Source organism: Octodon degus, unplaced genomic scaffold, assembly GCF_000260255.1.
Source record: "Octodon degus isolate 3935 unplaced genomic scaffold, OctDeg1.0 scaffold00071, whole genome shotgun sequence".
NCBI classification, from domain to species: Eukaryota; Metazoa; Chordata; class Mammalia; order Rodentia; family Octodontidae; genus Octodon; species Octodon degus.
Genome location: NW_004524647.1, coordinates 8,576,055 through 8,588,030, shown reverse-complemented (window position 1 = coordinate 8,588,030; position 11,976 = coordinate 8,576,055). Strand labels below are relative to the sequence as shown.

The 11,976-nt window shown below is 39.3% G+C and overlaps 1 protein-coding gene across 4 annotated transcripts in view; it reads right to left on the bottom strand.

The window, feature by feature from the left end:
* The window catches only part of LOC101590605 (zinc finger protein OZF-like), a 47,177-nt gene that overhangs the window by 34,419 nt on the left and 782 nt on the right, over positions 1-11,976 (bottom strand). Inside the window, exon 1 of one of the 4 annotated variants that reach the window (XM_023719807.1) lies at positions 11,569-11,611. The exons of the other annotated variants lie outside the window; for them this stretch is intronic. The gene's annotated coding sequence lies outside the window, so the exon portion shown is untranslated. Of the gene's footprint in view, positions 1-11,568; positions 11,612-11,976 lie in introns of those variants that run through there. 4 annotated transcript variants of the gene reach the window in all.

Here is an 11,976-nt window from a genome sequence, read left to right as displayed (position 1 = left end):
TATCCAATTATGCCTATAATCTTGTTTACAATACATTCTTGGCAGGACATGGTAGGCAAACCTTTTTACACTCCACATAAACTTCTATCCATAGAAAATGGTTTACCATAAATTATGAAGATATGGCTCAAACTCTAAATTATAGCTAATGGGTAGGTAATCCTTTGGTTTAACAGGCTTCTGTTTTCAAAGTCTTATAAATGAATGGGCCTTGTGAAAGGAAACACAAATGTTGATGGTTCTTCCAGTGTCTTATAAGGGCATTAAGTGTACACTGGCCTGGGAGGTTACTAAAGTTGAGGAAGGCACCAAGTCTCTGTCCTGGATATTCATTAATGGGCAATGGAAGGCTCTCTTCTGGCTATCTTATATCCTTTCTCAAAGAATACAGGTTTCTACAAAGAATACAGGTTTCTACAAAGAATACAGGTTTCTACAAAGAATACAGGTTATATCCTTTCTCAAAGAATACATGGTTGCTACAGATAGGATTGTCAACCCTACCTGCACATTTGAATTCCTGGATAGCTTCTAAAAATACTGACATTCTGAAAACTGTAACAAAGTTTTAAAAGAAACTGAAGAAGACTAAACAAATGGAGAGATATCCTATGTTTACAAAATGGAAGAGGTGTAACTGTAAATATGACAATATTCCCTCAAAGTAGTCTATAGATTCAATACAACTCTTCAAAAATGTTAGCAAGCTTTTTTTTGAGAGGGGAGGGTAGAAACTGATAACATGTCCCTAATAATTCATATGAAAATATAGGAACCAAATATTAAACAAAATAACCCTGAGATGATGGAGAACCAAAACATCATGATGTGAAAGCCTTACAACAAAGTTAAAATAATTAAGGCAGTGTGCATAAAGATAGAAGCATAGATTAACAGTCAACTGAGAGTCCAGACATAATTGATTACATTTATGATCAATCTTTTTTTAAGACAGGACAATGCAAAGAAATGAAACCCAGAACTTTGTACATAACAGGAAAGCACTGTTATTACTGAGCTGTATCCAAAGCTGATATGGTCAGGATTTGTTTGTCTGGAGACAGTCCTGCTATATAATCCAGGGCACAGGTGAATTAGCTATGTAGAGCTCAGGTTGGCATCAAACTTGTGATCCTCCAGGCATAGAGTCCCAAGTATAGGGGTTACAGGTGTGTGCAACCAGACCAGGCCTGGTCTTTTTTTTCTTTTTTTTTGATCCTCCAGGCATAGAGTCCCAAGTATAGGGGTTACAGGTGTGTGCAACCAGACCAGGCCTGGTCTTTTTTTTCTTTTTTTTCTTTTTTTTTTTTTTTTTGGCAAAGGCATCTAGTCCTTTCCACAGATAATTCTGACAACTAGAGAGTCATACAAAAAATTTTGGACTCCATTGTTACACAACTACCAAAAACTTAACTCAAAACAGAGAGGTCCAATGTGCTAGCTCATGCCTATTATTCTAACACTGAGAGGCTGAGGCAAGAATATCTCAAGTTCAAAACCAGTATCAATTATGAGGTCCTATCTCAAGGAAAAAAAAAAAAAAAAAGCAGGGCACCGTAACACATGCCTATAATCCAAGCACTCAGGAAGTATCACAGTTTTGAGGCCAGTCAGAATTACACAGTGAGCCCTTGTCTCAGAAAACAACAACACAAAAGCCAAGCATATATCATTCTAGAAGGCTGAGGCAGGACTTCAAGTTCAAAATCTGCACAGGCAGGCCAAAGATATAGCTCAGTGGTGTAAGCACCTACCTGGAAAGCAAAAAGTTCCAAGTCTGATCCCTGGTAACAAAAAAATAAAATTAAGTAAAAAATAAAATCAGCATAGGCAACATAGTAAGACCCTGTTTCAAGAAAAAACAATGACAACACAGACAAAGGCTGAGGATATAACTCACTGCAGAGTTCAACTCAATCTCCATTACCAGAGGAAATGGAAGGAAAGGAGGAAGGGAGGGAGGGAGGGAGGGAGGGAGGGAGGGAGATCATAGAGCTAATTACAAGAGATAAAATTACACAACTCTTGGAGGAAAACAGAAATCTTTGTGTCCTTGCATCAGGAAAGAATTTTTAGTTATGATATCAAAAATACAAGCAATAAAGGAAAAATTAGATAAACTATACTTCATCAAAACTAAAAACTTCAGTGCAAAGGAACTTCTTTCTAGATACCTAACACTCAAATTTAAAACTGAATAAAGAAATCACCATTTCTGAGCTGAGAGTGGTAACTTGGTTTAGCAAATTTAGCTGAAAGTCTTAATTTTATTGTCCATTTTCTCTCAGTCCCATAGCCCTCTTCAGTGTAGGGTTTGTTTTTGTTTTTGTTTTTCCTCTGAAGCAGTTTTCTCTTATCCCTTTGCTTCTGACGCATCTTTTTTCCTTTCTTTTGCAGACACAGTCCTCTTTTCCAGCAGTTAAGAGATTCCTAATTCTCTAGAAAATGGGTGCTTATATATAAAAACACTAAAGACCACAAGCATGTGTTCCCTCTAACTGGAATTGGGGAAAGAGACCAAGAGGTACTGTCCAAAATGTGCAGTGGCCTAAGTATTCCTTTAGGCTAGCACCATACCCTGTCCCTGGTTTAGAGGAGATTCTGAAAAATTTTGCTTGTCCAGGAAGACACAAAATAAGGATGAGCTCCCATCCAGTGTCTTGAAGAAACGTTCCCATGTGATCAAATTGGAAGCCAACTCTCTGACACAGTGGAAAGAACTGGTCTCCAAGACACTCTGGAGGAAGTTATTCCAAAAACCATATACATCTGTGGGGACCTAAACAGTTTGGTCTAAGAGAGATACTTTAAACTGCTTTTCTTCCCTCTCACAAAAAAAAAAAAAAGGTGGGGCATAATAAGTTCAGTGTGCTGGAAGCCACAGCTCCCCTCTTGGGCAGTTGGGAAAACGTCCTAAGCCACACAGATTCAAGTGGCCAATCAGGTGATAGCATGAGGCTTGGTAAAGTTTATGAACCAAAAAGAAGGTCAATGTTTGGAATAGCTGTGTTCCAGGAATACGGATGCTTGCTCTGGACATGACAGAAAACAGTAGAGCTGCTCCTTTGGGCAATTCTGACTCTAGGATAACATGACAGAGCTGTCTCCCAGACAGTTCTGACACAGAAATAGGGTACATATGTAGTGTACTGCCATTTTGGGGGTACCCTCCATTGTGACATAGCTCAAAGACGATGGAGACAGCTCGTGTGGCCTGACCTTTACAGCCCATCTTTTTTTCTTTATCTCCTTCCATAAGTATACAAAGGAAATCTTGAAGGCATGCAGTGCACCTTATATAAGAATGGGTCACTCAGTATCTATTCCTGAAACATCACCTTTAGGCTGTATTTTTGTAAAACAGGGATTATTTTAGAAGAGGATTTTTTTTTTAAAAAGATTATTTTTCTTTGCAATTTAGTATGGAGCCAATGTAAGATAGAAAGTGGGGAGACATAGTCACTGAATGGGACCTTAAATTTTAATGTGCTACTCCACCTTGATCTATTTTCTAAGAAAGAGGAAAACTGGACAGAAATCCCATATGTCTAGGTTTTTATGGCCCAAATTGAGACCAGGACTACATGGATCTTGTGCAATGTTATACCCATGTGCCAACTAAAATAAAACCACAACTTGTAGAAGCTGAAATGATTACTCATTTAATTGAACTGAGTAAGCTAGTAAATTATGAAAAGACTAGAGAAATTACTCAGGACAGGAAAGAAAATCTTGTTTTGCTTTGCAGAGGCTTAACTGAAATCCTCTATAAATATACTAATATTGAGCACAACTCACAGGAAAAACAAATTTTATTAGGAATGCATTTTATTACTAAGTTTGCCCAGATACTCACAAAAAACTTCAGAAGTATAGTATGCATTTCTGCCTTAGATACTGTCCCATTGCTGAGACAAAATACCCAACACCCAAAATTAAAGGAAGAAGGGTTTATTTTAGTTCACGATTTGTAGAGGTTTCAGTCCATGAACAGCTAGCTCCAAAGCAGGACAGCATGGCAGAGGAAAAACAGTCCCTGGCAGGTCTCACAGGAAGTAGCAAATGTCCTTGCCTTTTAAGTTGTCCAGGCTAGAGGCCTGATGGGTGGTGTCACCCACACAAAAGGTAGGCATTCCCATTATTCACACCAAGAACTATACTAAACTAATAAGTAGATTAATTCAGTTACCAAACCCTTAATCCGTATGCACATACCCTTAATCCATACTTATATACCCTAGATCCAGCCACTTCCAAGAAGCCCCACCTATGAGTACATGAGACTTTGAGGGGATATATAGGTATACACCTTAATAAGTCCTCAGGTCCATATTAATGAGCTTTTAAACTTGATCTTTGCAGTCTCTAGCAACAGAGACAAACTAGCAGCATATGCTGAGACCTAGAGAAAATGACTGGAGGCCTAGAAACAGGCCCAGTTTATTCCCTTGGCATAAGAAAACAAAACCTACCTCCTGAGAACATCCCGAAGACTCCACATATTAAAGGTGGAAAATAAGAGACCATGTGGCTGCTACCACTATGGAGAACCTGGACACTTCCTGGAACCCAGTGTGGTGGCGCAAGTCTGTAATCCCAGCACTGGGAAAGCTGAGGCAGGAGGACCACTGTGAGTGTCTACCACATCATACAGAGTCTGATCTGTGTAGTGAAACCCTGTAATAAAAATATTTTAAAAATAAAATAACGCCAGTCCCTACGCAATACCCTCATCCTTCCAGTACTAAAACCAAGTGAGGAATACTGACTAGGTGAAAACTTGGAAACTATGCATAAAGCTGTAACACCACTTCATTCTATAGTTTCTAGCCTGTAAACTATTTTAACTCAAGTACCCAGTGGAATTACATGGCTTACTCTTAGACCTCATGTATGCCTTTTTTGCATCCTGCTTTGGGTGCCTTTCAGACCCAGTCCCAGTAATAGGGCACATATAGTAGTATAGTATTAGCTGGGAAATGTTTTACTAAAAGCTTAAACCATTGAGCTTTTCAGAAATGTTATGTAGAGGGCTGGCCAGACAGCTCAGCAGATTAAAAGCACCTGCTTAGGCAGACACAGGGGCTGAGAGTTCAATCCCGGCCTGCTATGTTGGCCCCACCCCCAAGGCCTACTGAGATGGTGATTGAGACTAGGGGTGGTAGCACACCCGTGTAATCCTAGTGCTTGGGAGGTTGAAAAACAGGACCACTAAGTCTGATCTGTGTAGTAAGACCCTGTATAGCCTGTACTAAATACATTTTTAAAAAATGTTGTGTAGAAATCAGTGTGAGGAATACTTCTAGTACTAAAAGAGATCCTGAGAGGCAGTATTTTGCTTTTTTATTTTTTACTTTTATTTTTTAACGTATTTAGTACAGTATACAGGGTCTTACTACACAGATCGGACTCGTAGGGCCAGGGATATAGCTCAGTGGCACAGTGCCTTCCTGGCAAGCATAAAGATTCTGAGTTTGAATCCTCAAAACAAAATAAAACAAAAAAAAACAGATTGGACTCATAGGTGATCCTCCTGTTTTTTCTGCTTCCTCAGCACTGGGATTATAGGCATGTACCACCACGCCCAGACTCAGTCACAGGCTCAGCATGCCGGGGGTGGGGCCAGTGTGGCATATGGTGCCAGGAATCAACAACAACAAAAAATCCATTGGTATTCACTTTCTGATGCTCCCTATTGTTCCAGAGCAGCTATTTTTAGTCCCATCCTTTCCCAAATAAACCATCTTCTTTTCTTTTAAACTCAGTGTCTTTAATTCATTATTGCTATCCAGTTTAGGATCCTGGTAGCTGTGTGTTCCAACAAATCAGTACTGTGGGGTAGCATGGCATTAGCCACCCCAATGACAGGAAGAGTTTTGTCTTGTACACTGTATTGGCATAAACATTGTCCAGCCATGCTATACTTCCAAATTTCTTAAAAGATCTGGGCGTTCCTCTTGAAAGAATATACTAAAGCCTATCTCAAACCTTTTCCCCCAGGCCACTTGGTGACACTCATTCCAAATCCTGCTCCAGTATTCCAGGCAGCTTTCCACCACACCAACCCCTTCATATCAGGTAAGCTTGCCCCCTTTTTGGGTTTCTAACACTCTCTGCACTTTTAAGATCTGACCCCATAGCTCACCACTGCTTTAGCTCTGAATGTTTAAGCTTCTTTGCACCTTTAGGACTTGCGGCTGCAGCTGCTGTGTTCTGAATCAGCTGCTTTTAGCTCTGAATGTCTAACCCTCTGTGTCAGACTTTCTTTCTCTGCTGTTAGCTATTCCCTAGTTCCACTCTCTTATCTCACCCCTTGAGACAGAGCAAGCCTCGCTCCTCACCCGTGCCTGTAAACCTAGTACTAGTCATGAATGGACACTTTCCAAGGAGACTGGCTCCCTTGGTGACTGATCAAGTATAGTGATGACCAACTTGCTCATTTACCCATGTTCCTAAGGTCCTGGGCACAACAGAAAATGTTCAGTACAGACCCTGGTGCTGCTCTTAATAGTTACGTTTCTCTGCTCCTGATGGGAAATTCTTCTATTCCTTCTTCTTCCCCCTTAGCCTACCTCCAAATGATCTGAAGCCTAAGTGGCTAGAATCTCTTTGCAAGGCTAAGTAGCCAAAGAATGGGATCTTTGACACCTCCATTCTGGGAGAATTAGATTTTTTTAAAAGCCCAAAGAATGGTTGGTGTCTCCACTTTTATTCAGTCAGATAATGGCCCAGCTTATATTACTCAAATTACCCAAGAAGTGTCTAAGGATCCAGTGGAATTTATATACTCCCATTCAACCTCAGGCCTCTGGTAAGGTAGAAAGAATTGATGTTGTAGGCAGCTGAGTTAGAGATAGTATAGGCAGTCAGACAGGGCTACGCCCTCAGAAGGAACCAATATGGAAGACAAGGTATCTTTCAACTGTGGGAGAGGCAGATGCTCCCGCTATAGGCCACACCTCAAGACTAAAGATCAAGTGTGTGTGGGGAGGGGAAGATACAAAAACAAAAGATCAAACAAATGCATACCTCCCTAAGGATAATTAGAGACTGATATTCTAAATAGTTCTCTATCACCTTCAGAAAGCCAGAAGGAGTCACTAACACAACACTACAGGAAAAGCCCCTTCCGTGTTCATGCCTGCTTGCTACATGAATGGCTCCCATTTGATCAAAATTTAATCAATTTTACGTGAGCAACTGTACCTCTAATCTTATTGGCTAACCATAGTTTTGTCCCACCTGATGCCCACCTAGTGAGTTCCCATGTTTTCCACCTAGGACCTGCCTCATCTAGTTTTGTGCTAAAAAATCCCTAGAAAAGACAAGATCCATGGTAACTGACTCAGGTTCCCTTCTGTCCCTGTCTTGGATAGAAACTTTCTTTCCCTTAATAAATATATTCTGCTTTTAACCTCTGTGACTTCTAAAATTCATTCTTCAGTTTTATTTTATTTTATTTTTTAAATGTCTTTACCAATTTTTATTTTAGTGAAGTATACAATACTTAATATTCCAGCAGTCTACCAGTAGATACATTTATACTCATTATGTTCACCACAAATCTTTTTATGGCTAGAAGACTGAGAATTCATTTTTCAGTTTTAGAGAACATGAACTCGTCCCATGTATCTTTCAAGCTGAGCATTTCTTTTCTCTGTATCACTAATAGTCTACTTCTGATCCATCTTACTAAATTTAAATCTACACTCACCCTTATGAGGATAACTTGGCTAATAAACTCAGTTTAATTGAAGTTTTAAACTCCAGATTTCTTTAGAAAAAGCAAAAAGGACCTCACAGTTACCCATAGCAATGCCTGTGGTCTGCAAGATACACACACACACACACACACACACACACCCCTATGCACATCATGGATTCACTATTCCATAGCAAAGCTATGTGTGTGCTTCTGACAGTTTGCCAGATCTCTCCTCTGTATGGAAGTCACAAGTAATCTCCCACACATCTATTAGACTGACCAAAATCTCAGAAAACTCCTGAATGGCTTACCTACACCTTTGGCCCAATTAACACTTTTCTTTTGTTCAACAGCCTGCAAGGCTGCTCTTCTGAAGCTTCATTCAGTCATGACAAAACCTCAGTGTTAACTCATTCCTTGATGAACCACTCCATCCTACCCTAGCCAAAGATGGCTGGCTCTGCATTTCCATGTCCACAACAACCTACATCACCACCCCAGTCCCTCTCCAGGTCTGGATTTCCATGTCTTCCCAGACTAATCTCTCAGTTTTTTTTATAGGATAGTGTACAAGCAATTACCAAAAGACAAACACTGGCTCTGACTTCTCTTTGATATAGCTCCATACTTCAAGATTTCTCTTCCAATTAGGTAGCCTGGCTGCCCAATTAGTTATGCCTGAAGCAGCCCTGAGACAGTCCACCCCCTCTACATAAAACAACAAAAGATGGGAATTTCAGGCCCACTCTAAGAGTGACCTGAGAGAAATCTGAAAGACCCCATGACTTCCCCTCTAAACACTGGGAAACAATAGGTTGCCTTGGTAAACAAGAATGGCAATAAAGTCATTCAGAACCAGTCCTAAAATCTCCCTGGTACCAAATTTTTATCTACAGGCCTACAGTGATTTTGATTTCAAACACTTCAACTTTGACTTCAAATAACTTCAAGCTTTGACTTCAAACACTTCATATGGACTCTGACATTCTAACCCCGATCCAAAAATGCTATATATATATTTAATTTCCCCTCCAGATAGCTGCTGACATCACTCTAAGGTCAGCTCCTTGTAGGCAGATGAATAAAATCTGATCTTTCCCACAGTCTGTCCCTGAATGTTACCTCATGCCTCCACTGACCTGACACTGGATTCATCATGGGTAATAACTTATACCACTCTGGAAAGATGAAGGGAGCAAGCACTGATATTGGTCAGTTATTTATCCTTGTAGTTCTTGGATCGCTGCAGTATTACAGACAATTAAATTAGGTGAAAATACACTTGACCCAAGAAGATCTTCCCAATAAACATGGTGCCCTCTATGAACAACAGGAATCCATGTTTCCCTTAGCAAATAGAACTGATGATCATAAAGAAATTTAGGACTGGACCTGCAGTCTAACACCAGGACCCAGCTTTATATGCACACCTGTGCTGATTGTCCTGCAGCTCTGACCTCATTCTGTCCCCATCTTTGGGACTATGATCCCCAACAAGCTCAAACCCTTTATGTACTTAGCCTCCTGTTATGATCTGTGTCTAGTTGTCCCCCAAAAACCTCATGCAGTCATGGGGTGGGGGCGTCTAGAGTTTGTGATTAACTCATGATCCACTGGGATTATGGGTGATCCAAGGCTGAGATTATGGGTCTTAGTACTGCTGGGATTATAGATGTGTGTACCTTCCCCAGCCTGAGGCAATAGCCTGATGGAAGAAACATAGTTTCTTTAATAAGTGGTACTAGAAAAACTGTCTTTCCACATGCCAAAGATTAAAACTAGACCTATGTCTATCATCATCATGCTCTAAAGTCAACATGAATCAAACATCTAAATATTAAAACAGAAACACTAAATCTACTGAAGAGAAAGTAGGTGGAAATCTTGAAGACACAGTCATAGGTAGAGAGTTCATGAACAAAACTCAAGCTATAAAGTAAATAATTCAAAAACCAACAACTGGGATCTCATCTTATTAAAAAGCTTTTGTGCAACAAAAGAAATGACCAACAGAGCAATTCTGTTATTAATTATAAGAGTCTTTTTGGACAGAATTTTTTGGATATTCTATGTAGACAATCTTGTCATCTACAAATAATGATAATTTTACTTTTTCTTTTCCTATAATTGACCCATTTGTTTATTTATTCCTTCATGATTGCTTTGGCTAATGTTTAGAGAACAGTATTGAACAGAAAGGGTGATGGAGAACTTCTCATCTTGTTTCTAATTTTTTTTTTTTGGCGGGGGCTGGCTCAGCCTGCCCTGAGGGTGGGGCTGGTGCAGCATGTGGTGCCGGGGATGGAAGCAAGATCCCAGGTGCTTTAGATGGCTGAGCTACCTCACCAGCCCCTTGTTCTTAATTTTTTTTTCAATCATGAAAGAATAAATGGGTCAATTAAACAAATGGGTCAATTAAACAAATGGGTCAATTATAGGAAAGGAAGAAGTAAAATTATCATTATTTGCAAATAACAAGATTATATTGAATATCCAAAAAATTCCCTCCAAAAAAATTCATAATTAATAACAAAATTCAAAGTGAAGCAGGAAACAAAATCAGCACACTAAATGCGTTCATGTTCCTGTACACCAACAATGAACTCATTAATAGATTAGGACATAACCATTCATAACAGCATTAAGAAAAAGTAAATATTGGGGAGTTAACCTAACCAAGGAAGTGGAAGACCCCTAGAATAAAAATTATAGTATTGTGAAAAAGGCAATTAAATAAGGCATCATAAAATCCCTCTTCTTGGATAGACAGAACAAATATGGTCAATACAGCCATACCATTAAAATGAATATATAGATTTAAAAGTTCTAATGAAAATAGAAATTTCATTTCTCACAAAACTAGAGGAAAAAACCCTAAAGCTCTTGTGGAACCAGAGGAGACCCAGAGTAGCAAAAGCAATCCTGGACAATGAGAGCAAAAGTGATATATCACAACACCTGGCTTCAAGTTATATTAATAGTGATTTTTTTTAAAAAAGGGCAAATTACTAGAACAAAAAAAGACACGTGGCTCAATCAAACAAAATAGAGGATGCAGAAATAACCCCATGCACATTCAGCTATTTGACCTTTGGCAAAGGGACTAAAATTATTCTGGAAGGAAAATGGTTTCTTTGGCAAATAAGACTGGGGAAACTGGCAAAAGATTGGAGGTACACTCATCTCTCTCACCACATACTAAACTAAAATCAAAATGCACTACAGATCTAAAAACTAAAATAGAAAACACTTAAAATATTGGAAGTTAAAATGGGCAAAACTCTTTAAGACAAAGTTGTTTCCAAGGTTTTTCTGTTTCATTTCTTGAGACAGGGTCTCTTGAGTTGGGGAGACAGCTCAGCAGTCTAAATGCCTGCCTCACAAGCGCAGAAGAACCAAGTTGATCCCCAGTACTGCATGCTGGGTGGATCCCAAAAGTGGGCATGGTGGGACACGCCTGTAATCCCAGTGCTGAGGACACTGAGATAGGAGGATCACTATGAGTCTGAACTGTGTAGTGAGACCCTGTATCCAATAAATAAATAACAGACAGGGTCTTACTCTGTAGTCCAGGCTGGCCTTGAACTCACTATGTAGCCAAGCTGACAGGTAAAGGGAAACAGAGGGATCAATCTTTTGTAAATGGAAAGGGGACCAGAAAAAGTGGGTGGAGGACAGAGGGGAAGGAAATGAATGAAGAAAGAAATAAGAATTATTATGCGCATGCACCAATCCCCATGAAGAATGTAATCATTATGTACTGCAAATATAAACCAATAAAAACAAAAACTAGAAAAAGTAAAACTATATATAGTCAATTACTCAAGAGACTTTTTAGGATAAACCTGGCTGATAAAACTTACTAAAAGAAGGGGCTGGGGAGATGGCTCAGTGGAATAAGCGCTTCCCTGGCAAGTGCAAGGGCCTGAGTTCAATCCCCGGTTCTGCAAAAAACAAAAACAAAAACAACAGAAAAAAAAAAAACTTACTAAAAGAAATAAAGAAAAGCCCTTATGAGTGCATTTAAAAATGAAATAAGTGAATTCACAATAAACATTGCTGAAATCCTAAGGATGAGAAACTTTTTAAAACTTGTATTCCAAGAAACTAGAGAACCTAGAAGTAGTAATGGAGAAATTCCTAGACACATAAATTACTAAAACTCCAAGAAGATATAAAAATCTGTATAAACTAATAATTGTAATGAAATAGTAACAGTAATAAGAACCCTACCAAAGAAAGTCCAGGGGGGCTGGTGAGATGGCTCAGTG